Genomic DNA, 17,072 nt, shown 5'->3' with positions numbered 1-17,072 from the left:
CATGTCACCTCCCTGTGCCTTGATTTCCCCATCTGTATAATAGGGAAAATGATACTGACCTCCTTTGTAAAGTGCTTTGGGCTTCACTGATGAAAAGTGCTATGGATAAGCTATGTGGTATTATTAGTAGCAGTAGTCTGGCTAATTTACTGCAAAGAAAAATAAACCTCCCATGTTGCAAATGTGAGTTAATGGAGAAAGAAAATATCATGCATGTATTGAATATATTGATGATCAAAATCTTTAACTGGAGAGCGCTTTACATTGTGCAGCAATTTTTGACAAATAAATTGTTCTCACTGTTGTTTAGAAAAAAGAAAAACCAGTGGTCTTGCTGCCTGGCATATCTGGTTTAGGCTGCGGTAACTCATTAGAATATTCTAAAGTATGCAGGATTACATAGATGGGACCCTATCTTGTCAAGTTAAATATGGTGCACTGTGGTTCTACTGTTAAACTAATATGTGGACAATCCAAAGACACCCTACTCTAGCTGGACAAACAAATTATCTGACTTGTTTACCTTTATGGCAATTTAAAAACATAGCAATTTTTAAAAAAGTGAAGTGCAGAGAAAATTGCTCCTGGCTTCTTTATTCATTATATGTTTTTTCCAATTTGTGTGGATTCAAAATTAAACATTATTTATTTATTTTGTAATTTAAATATTCATTAGCTATTCAGATATAGTGCAACTATTTGACCACAGATATATGGTCACTCCAGACTTGTCACTGGACACTTTCTCTTCATTTCAGTATACCTAATAATAAAAATACAATCGGCACGATCAAGAAGTGGATCTGACAATTCATTTCTCATGATCTTTCATTGATATAGTCAGCATCCATTGCTATGTCGTAGGGTCTGATTCTGAGAGTTGCTGCTAACAAGTGCATAGATAAGACTAATTATGAAAATTCATCAGTACAAATATGTTATTTTGTTCCATTTTATTTCCATTATGTAGCACCTCATGAGACAAAAGAAAAGAAGTTTCTGACTCACGGAATTTATATGGGCATGATCCTGAGAGTTGCTGAGCTCCCATTGAAATCATGTGTCCGATCCTTCACTCTTTGTAGTTGACAAAAGCAGGATTGGACCCATAGATGGTAAGTTGACAGATATCTGACCTGCATATTTCATACAGTATCACGCACACCTAAATGCTATATAAATAATGTGGAACAAAATAGCTTGTTCATTATTTATATTGCCAGATATTTATAAGCAGTGTTATCTATGCACTTATCAGTTTTATGTTTCAAGTTAGAATATCTTTTTACAGTGTAGGAGACTGATGATACTAATTACAGTCAGAGCACAATCCAGGCAGGTGTTAAACAAGTTCTTCATCTCCGAAAGCTGTTCAGTCTTGACCTACAGCCAAAAAAAAAGGTAATGGCTATTCGTTTAACTGCAGTATGCATCATTGTCAAATGAGAAGTTAATACATTTGGTGTACATAAGAACAACCCATGGGTCAGAACAATGGTTCATCCAGCCCAGTATCCCGTCTTCCTATGGTGGCCAGTGCCAGATATTTCAGAGGGAATGAACAGAACAGGGCAGTTTGTTGAGCGATCCAACTCCTGTTGTCCAGTCCCAGCTTCTGGCAGTCAAAGGCTTAGGGAAACCCAAAGTATGGGGTTGTATCCCTGGCCATCTTGGCTAATAGCCATTAATGGATTTATCCCCATGAACTTATCTAAATCTTTTTTGAACCTATTTATACTTTTGGCCTTTGCAACATCCCCTGGCAACAAGTTCCACAGGTTGACTATGCATTGTGTGAAGAAGTAATTCTTTGTTTGTTTTAAACCTGCTGCTTATTAATTTCATTGGGAGACCCTTGGGTCATGTGTTTATGTGAAGGGGTAAATAACACTTTCTTAATAACTTTCTCCATACCATCCATGATTTTATAGACCTCTGTCATACCCCCCCCCCTTAGTTAACTTTTTTCTAAACTGAACAGTCCCAGTCTTTTTAATCTCTCCTAATTTGGAAGTTGTTTCATGCCCCTAATCAATTTTCATCACCTTCTCTGCATCTTTTACAATTCTAATACGTCTTTTCTGAGATGGAGCAACTAGAACTGCATGCAGTATTCAAGATGTGGGTGTACCATGGATTTATATAGTGGCATTATGTTTTATTATCAATCCCTTTCCTTAAGGTTTCTGACATTCTGTTAGCTTTTTTGACTGCCACTGTATGTTGAGCAGATGTTTTCAGAGAACTACCCACAATGACTTCAAGATCTCTTTCTTGAGTAGTAACAGCTAATTTAGACCCCATCATTTTGTATATATAGTTGGGTTTATGTTTTCCAATGTGCATTACTTTCATTTATCAACATTGAATTTCATCTGTCATTTTATTGTCCAGTCACCCAGTTTTGTGAGATCCCTTTGTAATTCTTGACAGTCAGCTTTGGATTTATCGATCTTGTGTAATTTTGTAGTGCCTGCAAATTTGCCGCCTCACTGTTTACCCCTTTTTCCAGATAATTTATGAATATGTTGATCAGCACAGGTCCCCATACAGATCCTTGAGGGACCCCCGCTATTTACCTCTCTCCATTCTGAAAACTGACCATTTATTCCTACACTTTGTTTCCTGTCTTTTAATCAGTTACTGATCCACGAGAGGACCTATTCTCTTATCCCATGACTGCCTACTTTGTTGAAGAGCCTTTGGTGGGGCATCTTGACACAGGTTTACTGAAAGTCCAAGTACACTATATCCACTGGATCTATAGTCTATATGTTTTTGACCCTCTCAAAGAATTCTTATAGATTGTTGAGGCATGATTTCCCTTTACAAAAGCTGTATTGACTTGATCCCAACATATCGTGTGCATCCATGTGTCTGATAATTCCATTCTATACTGTAGTTTCAATCAGTATGCCTGGTACTGAAGTTAAGCTTACCAGCCTGTAATTGCTGGGAGTCTTTTTTTAAAAATCAGCATTACTTTAGCTGTCTGCCAGTCATCTGGTATAGAGGCTGGATTTAAGTGATAAGGTACATATCATACCACAGTTAGTAATTCTACAATTTCATATTTGAGTTCTTTCAGGACTCTTGATTGAATACCATCTGGTCCTGGTAACTTATTACTGTTTAATTTATCAATTTTGTTCCAAAACCTCCTTTATTGGCACCTGTAATTGGGCCTTGTAGGTTATGATTATGCACATTAGTCAGATAAACTTAGTGCACTCTTGTCAATGTCTTTGTTTTTAGAAGGTTTCAGTTTGGCATGAGCTTGCGGGGAATCTTCTTCTACATAACTAGCTGAAGAAGAAAAACATGTGGCTGCAGACAGTAGAAGAGTCTTGGTGGATCCTGGGGCCTGACTGAGAGCCCATTGAGGTCAAATCAAAGACTCCCTTTAACTTCATTAGGTTTTGGACTGGGGTAGTCTAATAGATATAATCCTTTCTTTGGTTAAACAGCATCTCTTTTAATAGAGTTTAAAGGGTTCAACTTAGTTCTGTTATGTCAGGAATCAGATTTCCCTGATATGGTGTCAGTTTCCAGCAGAGAATGCATGAAGACCACAAGCATCAAAGATTTGAAATTCCTCTCTGTTTCACCTTTGGTAATAGTGATGTCATCCTAGTTACTAGTGGATATTTGTCCACATCTAAAAATCAACACACAATTAATCATGACTGAAAGCCTCAGCTGAAGACTAGAATAGCAGAGATGATGTATAGTGAGGTCAGAATTCATAATACATGGTGAAGCTTGTGTGGAGAAGCTTGCACACTCCCTAGCTCCATCCAGAGCAATCAGACCATAAAGTCAATCAAGCACTAGATTAATCCAAAATCTTAAATTAACTGATAAAAAAGAAATTATTTACTAATTTTTAAAAAAAGTTAGGTTATAAATTTATGGAATACGATGACCTAGAATTGTGGAAACCCTATTTACTATGTGTATAACAAAATATTTGCTCATTGGGATACTTTCATTAGAAACACATCACATTTTTGTGACAGTCCTTGGGAGACTATAGTAAAATTATTCCTAGAGCACTCATTAGGACAATACAAACTATGTAATGCAAAATCATGTAGCAGTTCTCAATTCCTTAAAGGTTAAGTAAAGGGATTAAAATCTATCAATGTGACTCTTTCTTTCAAGGGAACAGGCATCTGATTCTATTTCACATATTATGAAATGTTTTCAGTTCTCAAAATTGTGTGTAAAGGTGCTATTATTGTAATACCCGTTGAATGGCAAGACACTCAGTCTTTTCTAAGCATTCTAATAGTTTGAGGACTTGTCCTAGTTTTCTTCCATTCACCATCTGTCAGCTTTCCTTAAGCCATGCTGTCTAATAATTAAGGGTATGGTTGGCACTGGATAGAATTTATTAACCTTGGCTTTATCTGTAGCTTGGCTAAAGTTAAATTTTTTTTATGTCCTTGATTAGCTTGCTATGTAGAGCTTGTGTTTACAAAAAAACAGGATATAAAATTGCATTGCACTAATACTATGCTGGGTGTTAAGATGAGAGTCTAAATTCAGTTATCATGCTTGACAACTACCTGCAGATGTTTCAGAAACATATCTAAGTTGTTCCCTTAAAAATAAATATGTAGGTTTTTTTAATGTACTTGCAGGCTTCATTTTTACATGGTTAAATTCCTGCTGGACACGATATAATCAGGAAACACACAAAAAGTTAGGTTGATCAAAGGCTTTGAGGCTACATAGATCCAGACCCTCTTTGGAATTAGGTATATGTTTCCACATCATATATTTTCTTCCAAATATTTAAAGCTAATAAACAGTGTATAATCTAAACCTTTGTTGTTAGCAGTTAGTCTCACTTCTGTATAAAGAAATTGCATCTCTCCTAGTTCCTAAATTCTTCTTTCATACAATATTTTAATGCCACCTTGAAATTAACTAGTATCATTTTTCCTAGTCCATTTATAAAATTGTATATAATGATTAGGCCACTACAGTTGTTTAACACTGTAGTATTTCATGATTAGTCCTACACACACTGTTGAAGTTCTGAGGAGGATTGGTCTTAGGGTTAAGGTACTGGATAGGGGCACGAGAGACCTGGGTTCTGTTCCTTGCTCTGCCACATTCTTCCTGTGTAATCCTGGGCAAGTCACTTAGGGCAAGAGTTTCCAAAGTGATTTTAGGGTGTTTCAGTTTTTGGTTTCCCAACTTGTGATACTGTAACGAAAGCCTTATTTTTCAGAGGGATGAGTGTTTAGCACTTACTTTAAAGGAGCATGCTTTTCAGACTCTTCTGCAGAGCACCCAAAAATAAAGGTACCTAAGGTACACAGATTGCCCATCTTAAAATAAAAGTGTCCAGAATAACTAGTCACTTTTGAAAATCTTGACTTTGTAATCTTTTTGTACCTCAATTTCCCATCTGTTAAAAGTGGGTAATACTTCCTTTCATAGAATGATAGGACTGGAAGGGACCTTGAGAGGTCATCTAGTCCAGTCATCTTTGTCTTGCCTATTTAAATAGTCCCTGCCTTGAAGAAATAATCTCATACAGTAGAAGGGAAAACCTCTCTTAGGCCTGGTCTACACTAGGAGTTTATGTCGAATTTAGCGCCGTTACATCGAATTAACCCTGCACCCGTCCACACCACGAAGCTATTTAGTTCGACATAGAGCTCTCTTAAATTCGACTTCTGTACTCCTCGAAAACGAGAGGAGTAGCGCTAAATTCGAAATGGCAATATCGAATTAGGCTAGGTGTGGATGGAAATCTACGGTAATAGCTCCGGGAGCTATCCCACAGTGCACCACTCTGTTGACGCTCTGGACAGCACTTCGAGCTCGGATGCTCTGACCAGCCACACAGGAAAAGCCCCGGGAAAATTTGAATTCCTTTTCCTGTCTGGGCAGTTTGAATCTCATTTTCTGTTTGGACAGCGTGGAGAGCTCAGCAGCACTGGCAACGATGCAGAGCTCTCCAGCAGAGATGGCCGTGCAATCTAATAGAAAGAGGGCCCCAGCATGGACTGATGTCTTGGATCTCATCGCTGTGTGGGGCGATGAGTCCATGCTTTCAGAGCTGCGCTCCAAAAGAAGGAATGCAAAGATCTACGAGAAGATCTCTAAAGCCATGGCAGAGAGAGGATACAGCCGGGATGCAACGCAGTGCCGCGTGAAAATCAAGGAGCTGAGACAAGGCTACCAAAAAACCAAAGAGGCAAACCGACGCTCCGGATCCCAGCCCCACACATCACGTTTCTACGAGGCACTGCATTCCATCCTAGGTGCGGCCGCCACCACTACCCCACCAGTGACCGTGGACTCTGAGGATGGGATATTGTCCACGGCCGGTTCCTCGTCGGAAATGTTAGCGGACGGGGAAGATGAGGAAGGAGATGAGGAGGACGAGGCAGTCGACAGCGCTTGCACCGCTGATTTCCCCGACAGCCAGGAGCTCTTCATCACCCTTACCGAGATCCCCTACCAACCGTCCACAGCCGTTACCCCGGACACCGAATCAGGGGAAGGATCAAGCAGTGAGTGCTTTAAACATTTAAACATTTATTTTTAACATAACTGGAATATTTATATTGTTAAGAATGGGGTTTTCATTCACTCATTTAAACATAGAAACTTTTATTTATAACAAAACAGGAATATTAACTATATCAGCAATTGGGTGTTCATGATTTCTTTGGCTTAGTCAACTATTTAGTCCCAACTATGTATAAAAAATCAAATAATGTCCGGATTTTCATGATTAGTCCACCACAGGACGCTCCACTCTGTAGTCCCTTCTAGTGCAGTTAAACGAAAAGACGGTCAATATGCCCGGGAATTGACAGAGAGTCCTCCTGGGATAGCTCAGCATAGCTCTCCTGGAGGTACCGCTCAAGCATGCGCATCAGGTTCCGTGGCAGGGTGATCTTGTTCGGTCCACCGTGGTAACACACGTTCCCACGCCATGAGTCTATTAAGTAGTCCGGGATCAGTGCGCGGCAGAGCATGGCGGCATACGGCCCTGGCCTCTGCATGCTCTCCCGAAGCATCCGTCCCCTCTCGCTCTCCGAGATCCTCATCAGCGTTATGTCGCACATGACGCCCTGCTTTAAATTAGGGAGGGGAATGTTAGTATTGGGACTGCTTTACAGCCACGCGGTGGAGGCGGCAGAGGGGCAGCATACAGGGATCTTTCCCTGGGACAGCCGCGAGGTGGTGGGACAGGGGCAGAGCTCATGCTTCCCTGATTGCTGCCAGCAGAGAGTGGCCTTGCTTTCAGTGCGAAAGGAGCCCAGTGCTACTATTACATTTTTAAGCTGCCACAAGTCTACGGCTTACCATGTTTTCCTGCAACAAAAGTAGAGGTGTCCTGCCACGCTTCTCTGATCGCAACTGCAAGACCCCAGGCACTGAAGGCGAGGGCCGAAAATTCGACCTTGTCCTGAGTGCGCATGTGAAAGGTCCAGTGCATGGTGTTGTTCACAGAGAAAGACTATGTTCTTTGTTAGCAACTTCATTTATCTGTCTCAGGAATTCACTCCCTTTTTCCCATTCCCACAGACACATCTGTGACTGTCTCCCAACCCAGCCTGGCATCACACTCCCAGAGGCTAGCGCAGATTAGGAGAAGGAAGAAGAAGACGCGTGAGGACATGTTTTATGAACTTATGGACTGCTCACGAGAGCAGGCAGCCCAGACGACACAGTGGAGGGAGAACTTGTCACAAATGCACCGAGCAGTCATGGAACGGGAGGAGAGGTGGCGCCAGGAGGACCAGCAGGCTACTCAAACCCTGCTTGGACTAATGAGGGAGCAAACGGAGACGCTCCGGTGCCTAGTGGATGTTCTGCAAGACCGGAGGCAGGAGGACAGAGCCCTGCTGCTGTCTATCTCTAACCGCCCTCCCCCGCCACCAAGTCCCACACCCCCCTCACCAAAAGTCCAAAGAAGGAGGGGCGGCAAGGGCCGTTGAAACTTTCAGTCAGCCCCTGCACAGTGCTGCAGCAATAGAAGGCTCTCGTTGCACAAAGTTTGAAAAGTCCTTTCCTACCCATCTCACACAAGCCCCCGTCCAAGTTTCCTCCCCCACCCCTTTTCATGTGCGGTTCATAATAAAACATCTGTTTCTGTTAAGTACTGTTTCCGAGAGTGTCTTTTAGAGGGGATTCTGTCTGAAGGGGGGGAAGGGGTTTGTTACTTGGACAGGACAGTCACCTTTAGCAGGCTACAGAGGCGGGGGCAGGTCCAGCATCAGGACACATACACAGTGCAGTCAACAGTTACCCTGGTCAGTCTGGGAGGCGGTTTTCATGTTCTGGGGTGCGGGGGGGTTGATCTGTGACTTTGTGGCGGGGGAGGGCAGTTAGAGATCTTATGCCGCGGTCCTTATCCTGGATCACAGAGCCACGCAGCAGGGGGTCTGTAACCCTCCGCCCCCTGCCAGAAAGTCACTTGGCCGACACATACACGCAGTCCCGCCCAGGACTGCTGGCAGGCTCCGTTGAAACAACCAATCCAGCACTGCGGAGCCTGTCATTCCAGGAGTTTAGAAGCATCATTTGCATCAAAACACTAAACCCGCCCCCCGCCACAGTCTGCGTCCCCGGTTTAAAACATTCCCGCGAAAACAGTAAGAAAGAGAACCTTGTTCATTAACAAAACGGAACAGATTTTATTTGTTGGGAAGGTGGTGAAGGGGGTATGTAACTTGGAAGGATAGTGAACAGTAACTGTGTAAAGAAACGGGGGCAGGTTCAGCATCTGTGTCCACAAACTAAACAGTCACTGGAGACCCTGCTCAGTCAGGAACCTGGCTTTCAAAGCCTCCCTGATGCATAGCGCGTCCCGCTGGGATCTTCTAATCGCCCGGCTGTCTGGCTGGGCGTAATCAGAAGCCAGGCTATTTGCCTCAACCTCCCACCCCACCATAAAGGTCTCCCCCTTGCTCTCACACAGATTGTGGAGCACACAGCAAGCAGCTATCACAATGGGGATATTGGTTTAGCTGAGATCACAGCGAGTGAGTAAGCTTCTCCATCTCCCCTTGAGACGGCCAAAAGCACACTCCACCACCATTCTGCACTTGCTGAGCCGGTAGTTGAAGAGTTCTTTCCCTGAGTCCAGTGCGCCAGTGTAGGGCTTCATGAGCCAGGGCATTAGCGGGTATGCAGGGTCCCCGAGGATCACTGTAGGCATCTCCACATCCCCAACAGTTACTTTGTGGTCCGGGAAGTAAAGACCTTCCTGCAGCCGTCTAAACAGACCAGAGTTCCTGAAAACCCGAGCGGCATGAACCTTGCCAGGCCATCCAACGTTGATATTTGTAAAACGTCCCCGATGGTCCACCAGTGCTTGCAGCACCATGGAAAAGTATCCCTTTCTGTTTATGTACTGGCTGGCCTGGTGGTCCGGTCCCAGGATAGGGATGTGAGTCCCATCTATAGCCCCACCGCAGTTTGGGAATCCCATCTCGGCAAAGCCATCTATGATGAGCTCCACGTTTCCCAGGGTCACTACCTTTGATAGCAGTACCTTGACGATTGCCTTGGCTACTTGCATGACAGCAACCCCCATGGTAGACTTGCCCACACCAAAGTGGTTCGCGACTGACCGGTAGCTGTCTGGCGTTGCAAGCTTCCAGAGGGCTATGGCCACTCGCTTCTGGACAGTCAGAGCTGCTCGCATCCGGGTGTCCTGGCGCTTCAGGGCAGGTGACAGCAACTCACACAGTTCGAGGAAAGTCCCCTTCCGCATGCGAAAGTTGCGCAGCCACTGGGATTCATCCCAGACCTGCAGCACTATGCGGTCCCACCAGTCCGTGCTTGTTTTCAGGGCCCAGAATCGCCGTTCCACAGTATCCACAAGACCCAGTGACACCGAGATGTCCTGGGCGCTGGGTCTCATGTTTTCTGAGAGGTCGGAGCTAGTGTCCGACTTCATGCCGTCACGGTGGTGCCGTAGCCTCCTCTCCTGATTTCTCTGCAGCTGCCTCTGGTAAAGGTGGATGAGAAGCTGCGAGGCGTTGAGAACTGCCACAACTGCAGCGATGGTCGCAGCGGGATCCATGCTCGCACTGCTGTGGCGTCCGCGCTGTCAGTAATCAGAAAAGTGCGCGAACTGATTTCCCGCCGGCGCTTTCAGGGAGGGAGGGAGGGCGGGAGTGACGGACGGATGACGACAGGCACCCAAAAGCACCCTCGACACATTTTTTTACCCAGAAGGCATTTGGGGCTCGACCCAGAATTCCAATGGGCAGCGGGGACTGCGGGAACTGTGGGATAGCTGCCCACAGTGCACCGCTTCCAATGTCGACGCTTGCCCCGTTAGTGTGGACTCACAAAGTCTCACAAAGTCGAATTACTGTCCTTAGTGTGGACACACACGTTCGACTTTGTAATATCGATTCCACATAGTCGAATTAACTAAAATCGAAGTACTCTCGTAGTGTAGACATACCCTTAGAGATGCTTAAAATGTTGATCTGACTTTTTGCTGCATGTTGGGTTGTGTCTCAGTGATTATGGGAAATGTATATTGATGTATATTGAGTTGGGACGTGTCTGAGTTCTTTCATCCTTGATTATTGCTAGATGCAGCTGTACATATAGGCATCAGTGTTGGAAGATACAAGTGGGACTGATGCTGTACATCATTGGTTCTAAACTAGGGGTCTGGGGTCCCCTGGGGGGCTGTGAGCAGGTTTCAGGGGAGCTGCCAAGCAGGGGCAGCCTTAGACTCACTGTGGCCCAGGGTAGAAAGCTGAAGCCATGCCACATGGGGCTGAAGCCAGGGCCCTGAGCCCCACCACCCGGGGCTGAAGCCGAAGCCTGAGCACTGTAGCTTCGCGGGAGCCCCTGTGGCATGAGGCCCCAGGCAATTGCCCTGCTTGCTACCCCCTAACAGCGGTCCTGGCTTTTATATGCAGAAAATCAGTTATTGTGGCACAGACAGGCCGTGGAGTTTTTATAGCATGTTGGGGGGGCCTCAGAAAGAAAAAGGTTGAGAACCCCTGCTGTATGTCAGATTTTGAGATGGAGAATGCTTAGACATAACAGTATTGTTCAGATTAATGTAATACTCTTTTATTACCTTTTGAAATATCCTGACTTATTGCTCAGCATCACTATTTATATTAGGCCTATGAGTCCTTTTAAGCATTTAAATAGGAAATATGCTAACACTGTTACAATGAAAATGTTTAGCCACCATTTCTGACAAAGTGGGGATTCACCCACGAAAGCTTATGCTCCAATACATCTGTTAGTCTTAAAGGTGCCACAGGACTCTCTGTTGCTATTTAAAAACTGATTTACTAGTAGTTACCATACTTAATCTTGAGTGAATCTTAGATGTCACTTTGTGGCAACTTGAGGCAAGTTTTGAGTTTTTAATGATTACCAATCCATGTCTATCTTGTATTGAGTAAGATTGCCCCAGTCAAAAGAGCCCAATATATATACAATATAGTATAATGTTACTATATAAATCCATGGTGCACCCACATCTTGAATACTGTGTCCACTTCTGGTTGCCCGATTTCCAAAAGGATATAGTGGAACTTGTTGTTGTTATGACCAAAAGTGTAATAGGGTTTAAAAAACCCCTTGATGAGTTAATGGAGGATATGTCCTTCAGTGGTTGTTAGCTAAGATAGTCAGGGATGCAATCCCATGCTTGGGGTGACCCATAACCTCTGTCAGAAACTGTGGGGGGCGGGGAAGATAGGTGTGGATCACAACAACTGTATTGTTCAGTACACTCACACTGAAGTTCTGGAAGAGGCCACTGTCAGAGACAGGATAATGGGTTAGATGGGCCATTAATTTGACCCAGTATGACAGTTCTTATATTCTGGTGAGAGACTCCATTCCTGTTGATGTCCATGGGAGTTGGATTGGACCCATAATCCATCTGTTTCTATCTTTTTAAATATAGTTTTATTTTGTAGTGAATTTGGGTGCTCGTGAAAGATGCAGTTGTCCCTATAACACACTGCTACTGTTCCTCTTCCTTATTTTCAAGGGATCACTTCTAACCATGAGTAGTTCAATGATCATTCATGTCCTTGACTACTCTGAGATGCAGCAAGAATTCCATTTGTGATAATTGTATTGTGATGTAGACCAGTGGTTTTTAAACTGTGGGTCACGACTCAGTACTGGGTCGTGGCGGCTCTGGTCAGCGCTGCTGACCGGGCCTTTAAAAGTCCCATCGGCGGTGCTGCCCAGCTAATGCAGGCTAGTCTCTACCTGTTCTGACACCGTGCTGGGCCCCGGAAGTGGCCAGCAGCAAGTCTGGCTCCTAGGCGGGAGGGGCCACGGGGCTCCATGTGCTGCCCCTTCCCCGAGCACTGGCTCCGCACTCCCACTGGCTGGGAACCGGCCAATGGGAGCTGGGGAGGGCAGTGCCTGTGGGCAAGAGCTGCACAGAGCCACTTGCATGCCTCCGCTTAGGAGCCGGACCTGCTGCTGGCCGCTTCCGGGGCGCAGCGCGGTCCACGGTGCCAGGACAGGCCGAAACCCTGCCTTAGCACCCTCACTGTGCCGCTGACCGGGAGCTGCCCGAGGTAAGCCCGTGCCCCAATCCCCTGCCTCAGCCCTGAGTCCCCCCATACCCGGAGTCCCTTTCTGCATCCCAAACCCCTCATCCTACTGCCAATAATTTTTTTTTTTTTTTTTTTACAACCACATTATCTTGCCACTTAAAGGGTGAGATCCTGCCGCTATACAAGTCAATGAGAGTTTTTTTTCCTCTTCTCACCTCTGTTTGAAAGAAACTAAGTATATTCAGAGAGCCTGATTTTCAGTGGTGGTATGTGTGATGCTGGCAGACCAGATACCAGCTCATGCCAAGGCCCGTAGGCCTTGTTGGACACTGACGAATGCATAGCTGGAAACCGGTCAGGCTCACCTGTGTTAGCATTGTTACAATAGATGTTACATTGATAAGAATGTGTTTAGTCTGTATTAAATGACTGTAAGATGCTGCATGTATTAATCTTATAATATCTGTATTATGTGTTTGTGTTTGCTCTGTAACTATAAAAGTGTTGCTAAAACTGTAAAACCCCACAGTCAGGAGAGGAGCATTACCGAGTGTGAAATACTAGTTTACCACAAGAAGTGTCATCTTCTGCCCAACAAAAAAAGGTTGTTGTGGTACGTCAGTGGACAAATGACTTGTTGATTGTTTTCACCAGACCCCTGTAGAGGGAACAGGCACAAACGCTCATCACATTACATCTTGATCTCTGGCACAAGGGAGTAAAAATACCTGCCAAGAAGAAATTGTCATCACTATGCTGCCTGGAATTTGAAAAAAGCAATATTTCTAAGCATAAGCAAGGGACCCACAAACTGCTTAGATTGTTAGCCTTAAAGGATATGTAGAACTTGTACATTACAGCAGCTTCTATTACTTTTTGGAGCCTAAGACTGTAACTCATTTGTGTGTGTGTATGTTTACTTTTGTTAACCTTGTAAATAACTCTCGTTTCCTTTTCTTAGTTAATAAATCTTTAGTTAGTTTATTATAGGATTGGCTACAAGCATTACCTTTCGTGTGTGATCTGAGGTGCAGTTGACCTGGGAAAGTGCCTGGTCGTTTGGGACTGGGAGTAACCTGAATATTGTTGTGATAGATGTTCCTTTACACCAAAAATCACAAAGGCAGGCTAGTCAGGGTGGCAAGATAGACTGGAGTGCCCAAGGGGACTGTCTGTGACTCCATCATAAGGCTGTTATAGTGCTTGAGGAGTTCACACTTGATACTTGATTGGTGAAATCTAAGTATAGAACACACTATTTGGGGTTTGTGCCCTGTTTCTTAACAGTCTCCTCTGAGTTGGCAGTCATGCTCCTGAGCTACTCTAGACCAGTGGTTCTCAAAGCCGGTCCGCCGCTTGTTCAGGGTAAGCCACCTGGCGGGCCGGGCCGGTTTACTTGCCTCGTCCGCAGGTTCGGCCGATCGCGGCTCCCACTGGCCATGGTTCGCCGCTCCAGGCCAGTGGGAGCTGCGGGAAGTGGCGCGGGCCGAGGGATGTGCTGGCCGCCCTTCCCCCAGCCCCCATTGGCCGGGGCGGTGAACCGCGGCCAGTGGGAGCCGCGTTCGGCTGAACCTGCGGACGCGGCAGGTAAACCGGCCCGCCAGGGGCTTTCCCTGAAGTAGCGGTGGACTGGCTTTGAGAACCACTGCTCTAGACAGCTTGACAAAGGGGGATTTCCCTTCCCCTGGGATTTGTGCCTTTTATGAGCCCTTGATTCAACATATCAATCAGCAATTTCTGCAGCTTCAAAACCGTGGAAGGTATTTTTTGTCAGATGGAAAAAGTAGAATTATTTTTCCTCCTTGGCTTCTTTCACATACAGTAACCATAGATATCACTTGTAATAATAGTAAGCTAAAAAGAATCTGGTTTAATTTTTTTTAAAGTTGGCTATATCCCTTTTGAAGATTAACTGCCAATATAATATGTAATTAAGTTCTCTTTGGAAGTTTCACCCAGGATTTCAGGTTTTCTATCTCATCATTCTCATGGCAAATCTCAAGGGGAAGTAGCTTCCTTGCAGATCAAGTGCTACCGGATGAATCTCTAGTTAAGTCTTAAAGACTGACTGACTGGATATTCAGATTATGTCCATCATTGGTACTGTTATCATGCCACCATATTTTTGGGTGACCATGTGATTGCTGGCCATGTAGTGACATTCCTTGGTAAACATGCTTTATAATTTGTTGGTCTTCCATCCTCATAAGGTGTCCATACCAAGAAAGCTGATGGAACCAAACCAGTGCTGAGAGAGGTGGTTTCTGGGTTTGGCTACAAATATCATCATTGCTGATGTTGTCCTGCCACTTTCTCCTCTACTGTAAAATACAGTCCTATAAGAAGCATTCAGTTTTTGGTATTACGTTAAAGGACTTTCCCAAAATGCTGTATTGTAGTTCTGAACTGATCTGCTAGAACTTCTACCACTAGATGTTATCTTTTATAATGCGTCTTCTCTTTGAATTAAACTATACAATATTTATCCCAGCCAAGATATTTAGTGATATCACAATATAGCTCCTATAGCTTTGAATTAGTTTCTAGGTTTAAAAAAGGTTATAATACAAGTATATTTTAATCAAAATATTTAATATTGGACTACTTAAAAGGAAAAAAGTGAGTTTGGGGTCATCCTATTCCAATCAACTTGCATACAGCTGGTGAGTGAGAATGGGTTACCATGGAATGATGTATGCTACTTGTATGGTAATGACTACATTATTGATATAATTTTCCACTTGCAATACTGTAGTTCATTATTTCTAAGAGTTAGAAGCGGTTGGATGCGTGTGGTGATAATAAATGCTAAGACCCATGAAGTGCATCTCCCAGCCCTGAATACTTTATGAATATTTTTAGCATACCAATAAAATTGTTCATGCCTTTCTTTGCCTGAGAGAATTGCTGCTTCCATGGCACATCAGTAGTCTTAATGTGATTGGATGTAGGCTCTCTGATGATAAACCAGGATGCTTCTCAGGATTTCAGCAGGTTTATTTGTGATTACAGCAATTCTAAAACCTTTGCAGTTACCCTGTCATACTTTTAACCAGTTGAATCCCTGATCGGGTAGGAGAAAATATGGAAAGAGCAAAGCTAGAAACGTTTGGAAATAATTAACACCTTTAATCAATTATCCTCAGTAATTATGGTGTAAAAGTCAGACATATATGCTGCTGTGTGGTGTTCATTTTGTTAGGGAAGCCCAGTGAAGTGCACTTCAGAACTTCTATTTTTTATTTGGATACTTAGTCATGTATTGGTATCTTTCTCTTGGAAACTACTTGCAAAATTTGTTAAGTGTTCAGTGCTAAGAAAGTTCTAGCCATCTTTAATAAATGGACTGTTCAAAGCAGAGAACAAATGCAGGTCTTGATAGATATTGTCTATGAAAATGAATTAAATTAAAAGATTTAGAAAAGCCTTTCTACTCATCACCATTAACATTTTAAATGTTTTTTCTGTATCCTGAACATCCAGAGATAATACCATAATGAGTCTTTGAAATGCCTGAAAGTAACACATAAACAGTACTCCTTGCTATTTGATTTTGCTGAGTCAGCAGAAGTAAATGAATGCGCATAGAATAAACTCAGGAGTAAAACTCAAGGGGTGACTCTGAAGTTTTTAGAATTTCTCTATGCATTTATATGATACTTAGCATCATAGTAGCAGTACCTGGCCCGGGCCGGGGAAGCTAATGATCCAACCAGTGGACCAAATACAGTGATGAATCCTGGTCATGTGCCACCTGAGGCATGTTGTGCATACACTAAGAAGAAGCACCTAACAAGGTTATCATTAGTACACTAGAAAGGCCCATATATCAATTTCTTCCCTTTCCCCTGAACCATCCAGGGCATTTAGAAAAAAAGTAATTGTAGCTTTCCTTAGGCCTTTAAAGAGCTGATTCCAGGATACTGGTAGGAGGTGTTGCAAAATATATCCAGATATGTGGTGTAGGAGAATACGAGTTACTATGGAACAATAGTAAAGACAAATCTAGGCAAGCAATAAAAGAACCAAAGCATAATGCTTATACTGAGGTGGAGGAAGAAATGTGAGGATAGGGGGAGGAAAGGAAGCAGGATCAGAGAGCTGGAATTTTAAAGTGTTCCAGATTATATAGAAGGGGTCTCCTACTGTATCTATAATTGGGTTGGAAATATAGTAGTGGTGGCTATAGTGGGGATTTGAGAAGCAAGGGAAGTCCCAAACTGGCTTAAAAATTATGAAATTAGAAAAAATTGGGGTTCTTTTCATTTGGTTTCTGGGTGTTTAGGGCAAACTTGGGTCATATCTTCTAGTTTATCTCCCCAAGTATAAGGACTAGAACCTTTTCTTCCCCAAAGTGAAAGCTGAGATTCTCAGATAATCACTTATCTCCAGCAACTGGGGGTTTAACTAAGATGCCAAATATCCCAAAAGTTGAGTCACTGAGTCTCCCTGAAGCCTTTTTTTATTTCTGTTATCCAGAATGTCAAGTTTGGCTTATTGCCTGTATTTGTAAAGCTACTGAGTGCT

General features: G+C 43.6%; 1 protein-coding gene across 1 annotated transcript in view; it reads left to right on the top strand.

Moving 5' to 3' along the window:
• The window catches only part of JAKMIP1 (janus kinase and microtubule interacting protein 1), a 260,911-nt gene that overhangs the window by 13,805 nt on the left and 230,034 nt on the right, over positions 1 to 17,072 (top strand). Inside the window, exons 2-3 of the mRNA XM_065404580.1 lie at positions 971 to 1,115; positions 1,292 to 1,401. The gene's annotated coding sequence lies outside the window, so the exon portion shown is untranslated. The remainder of the gene's footprint in view (positions 1 to 970; positions 1,116 to 1,291; positions 1,402 to 17,072) is intronic.

This window comes from Emys orbicularis, chromosome 5 (assembly GCF_028017835.1).
Source record: "Emys orbicularis isolate rEmyOrb1 chromosome 5, rEmyOrb1.hap1, whole genome shotgun sequence".
In the NCBI taxonomy this organism is placed as follows: Eukaryota; Metazoa; Chordata; order Testudines; family Emydidae; genus Emys; species Emys orbicularis.
The sequence above is the reverse complement of the archived record's forward strand: the minus strand, read 5'-3'. Positions and strand labels throughout refer to the sequence as shown.